The sequence below is a fragment of the Schistocerca americana genome, chromosome 1 (genome assembly GCF_021461395.2).
Source record: "Schistocerca americana isolate TAMUIC-IGC-003095 chromosome 1, iqSchAmer2.1, whole genome shotgun sequence".
Classification (NCBI taxonomy): Eukaryota; Metazoa; Arthropoda; class Insecta; order Orthoptera; family Acrididae; genus Schistocerca; species Schistocerca americana.
The window spans coordinates 1,196,278,209-1,196,282,087 of record NC_060119.1 but is presented as its reverse complement, the minus strand read 5'-3'; the positions used below and the strand labels follow the sequence as shown (position 1 = coordinate 1,196,282,087).

Here is a 3,879-nt window from a genome sequence, read left to right as displayed (position 1 = left end):
AAGCGTCAAACGAAAAAACTACAAAGCACGAAACTTGTCTAGCTGGAAGGGGGATACCAGATGGCGCTGTGGTTGGCCCGCTAGATGGCGCTGCCATAGGTCAAACGGATATCAGCAGCGTATTTTTAAATAGGAACCCCCTTTTTTTTTTACATATTCGCGTAGTACGTACAGAAATACGAATGTTTTAGTCGGACCACTTTTTTCACTTTGTGACAGATGGCACTGTAATAGTCACAAACGTATGGCTCACAGTTTTAGACGAACAGTTGGTAACAGGTAAGTTTTTTAAATTAAAATACAGAACGTAGGTACGTTTGAACATTTTAATTCAGTTGTTCCAATGTGATACATGTACCTTTGTGAACTTATCATTTCTGAGAACGCGTGCTGTTACAGCATGATAACCTGTAAAAACGACATTGATGCAATACATGCTCAAAATGATGTCCTTCAACCTCAAGGCATTTTGCAATACGTGTAACGACATTCCTCTCAACAGCGAGTAGTTCGCCTTCCGTATAATGTTCGCACATGCATTGACAATGCTTGACGCATGTTTTTAGGCGTTGTCGGTGGATCACGATAGCAAATATCCTTCAACTTTCCCCACAGAATCAAATCATGGGACGTCAGATACGCGTCAACGTGCGGGCCACGGTATGGTGCTTCGACGACCAATCCACCTGTCATGAAATATGCCATTCAATACCGCTTCCATCGCACGCGAGCTATGTGCCGGACATCCATCATGTTGGAAGTACATCGCCATTATGTCATGCAGTGAAACATATTGTAGTAACATCGGTAGAACATTATGTAGGAAATCAGCATACATTGCACCATTTAGATTGCCATCGATAAAATGGGGGCCAATTATCCTTCCTCCCATAATGCCGCACCATACATTAACCCGCGAAGGTCGCTGATGTTTCACTTGTCGCAGCCATTGTGGATTTTCCATTGCCCAATAGTGCATATTATGCCGGTTTGCGTAGCCGCTGTTGGTAAATGACGCTTCGTCGCTAAATAGAACGCGTGCAAAAAATCTGTCATCGTCCAGTGAAAGAACTGTACACGACGTTGAAAGTCGTCGCCATGCAATTCATGGTGCATAGAAATATGGTACGGGTGCAATCGATGTTGATGTAGCATTCCCAACACCGACGTTTTTGAGATTCTCGATCCTCGCGCAGTTTGTCTGCTACTGATGTGCGGATTAGCCGCGACAGCAGCTAAAACACCTACTTGGGCATCATCATTTGTTGAAGGTCGTGGTTGACGTTTCACACGTGGCTGAACACTTCCTGTTTCCTTAAATAACGTAACTATACTGCGAACTTGGATGATGTCGTCCAGGATACCGAGCAGCATACATAGCACACCCCCGTTGGGCAGTTTGATCACAATAGCCATACATCAACACGATATCGACCTTTTCCATAATTGATAAACGGTCCATTTTAACAGGGGTAGCATTTCACGAAGCAAATACCGTTCAACTGACGGAATTATACATTATATCGCGTACTTATACGTTTGTGACTATTACAGAGCGACTATCACAGTGACTATCACAAAGCGAAAAAAGTGGTCCAACTAAAACATTCATATTTCTTTACGTACTACACGAATATGTGATAAAAATGGGGTTTCCTATTTGAAAAAACGCAGTTGATATCCGTTTGACCTATGGCAGCGCCATCTAGCGGGCCAAGCATAGCGCCACCTGGATTCCCCCTTCAAGCTAGACGAGATTCGGTCTTGGTAGTTTTTTCGTTTGCTTATTTTGTGAAATATTTTGCCCGGTCACTATCAATGGACCACCCTGTATAGTATAAGAACCTAAAAGATGTGTAAAAGTAATGCAATTTTGTAAATTATGCCTGGTTATAACAGCGAATATTTAATTTGAATACTTGTTCATACTTAGGGAAATTGTATGATGTAACTTAAAAGACGTAGGGAGCCCTCTCCGCTACGGAAGGGGTTTGGCGAGTGGGAAAAGATGGATCTGGCGGTCAAACTGGGCGGCAAGGGAGAGAGAGTACATTACGCAGTCAGTGGTTAGACGTTGTACTGTCAACAACGCAGGTGCGAAGTGAGGCATTTCGAAGCCAATTGATGTTGAAATATCCTCAGATATGGTTTTCGCTGTCGTATGGTGCTCTTGTTATCTTGGAATGGTTCTGAAATGAAGGAAATACGTCGCCAAGAGGAGTTTATAAAGTGTATTCAACTTTAAGAGCATGGAACCACTTAGCCGGCACGTGCTTGCCACCACTATTGCGCCACTGCTCCACCTACTGCAGGAGTTCAGATATCTATCAAAGTATGGACCAATATATTGATGTGAGTGTTTCTCTATGATAAGAAATTCGTCTTTGAACTTTGAAACTGTCCTGTTCATGAAACCAAGCAGAGTCCTATCCTAAACGTAATAAAGACCGAGTGTCCTGTTTGTGAAGAACCACTAACGTGTTTCTATTTGAATGTGCCAAAGTTTGAATGTTAAAGCATATAAATGTCGCCAGTAAAATTACTTGTTTCACAGGTAAAGAGAAAGGCACATAATCTGGAACTTATAGAAACTTTATTTTGCTTTGAATTGTTTGTACTTTGAATGTGACAAAGTTTTAGTGCTAAAGTAACGAACGAGGCACACAATTTTGAACCTTCCTGAAATTTAACTTTACTTTGAGCTTATTTCTGAAGTTAATTAAGAATATTTTTGGTGAAAATTGCTATAAAGCATTGAAAGATAAATAATTTCAAATGGGGTTGGAAATCAGTAATAGTGTGATGTAAATTGTTTATGAAATGTGTGCATAGTCTGCTTCTAAAGGAAGTTACTGTTTGTGGGTCCCCACTATATTCTTTTCTATAATGAGAAAGTTGAACTAAAGATTGTTTTGCTAAAGAAATCTCAAATATTTCTATAAATGAGAGAGGGTAAAAAAGTGTTTGTACAGTGTTATTTATCTGCAATTGTGGTGTGTGTGTGTTAGTTAAAGCAGGACTCTTGTCATACTTCATTTAGTCTCGTGAGGTCATTGATAGCCTTTTGGTGCTGAGTTGGTTAACGGTCGAGGTAGTGAAACTTCCTGGCAGATTAAAACTGTGTGCCCGACCGAGACTCGAACTCGGGACCTTTGCCTTTCGCGGGCAAGTGCTCTACCAACTGAGCTGCCGAAGCACGACTCGCGCCCGGTACTCACAGCTTTACTTCTGCCAGTACCTCGTCTCCTACCTTCCAAACTTTACAGAAGCTCTCCTGCGAACCTTGCAGAACTAGCACTCCTGAAAGAAAGGATATTGCGGAGACATGGCTTAGCCACAGCCTGGGGGATGTTTCCAGAATGAGATTTTCACTCTGCAGCGGAGTGTGCGCTGATATGAAACTTCCTGGCAGATTAAAACTGTGTGCCCGACCGAGACTCGAACTCGGGACCTTTGCCTTTCGCGGGCAAGTGCTCTACCAACTGAGCTACCGAAGCACGACTCACGCCCGGTACTCACAGCTTTACTTCTGCCAGTACTGTGCTGTGCTGTGAGTACCGGGCGTGAGTCGTGCTTCGATAGCTCAGTTGGTAGAGCACTTGCCCGCGAAAGGCAAAGGTCCCGAGTTCGAGTCTCGGTCGGGCACACATTTTTAATCTGCCAGGAAGTTTCATATCAGCGCACACTCCGCTGCAGAGTGAAAATCTCATTCTGGTCGAGGTAGTGATTATTATCAAAAGGAGTAAAGTGCTAATTATCTTTCTGTGATTGCCAGTTTATGCAAATGATTACTACTGCTTACCATGTGTCAGTTAGTCTGGTACTTGTGTGTGTTCATTGCACTTCACCAAGAGAGAAAGAATGAAACGCCCTTTTGCT

At 42.7% G+C, this 3,879-nt stretch overlaps 1 non-coding gene across 1 annotated transcript; it reads left to right on the top strand.

Annotated features, from left to right (window-relative positions):
• Positions 1-3,571: 3,571 nt before the first annotated feature.
• Positions 3,572-3,646, top strand: Trnas-cga. Its single transcript has one exon. It is a non-coding gene; the product is annotated as a tRNA-Ser (tRNA).
• The last annotated feature ends 233 nt before the right edge of the window (positions 3,647-3,879 follow it).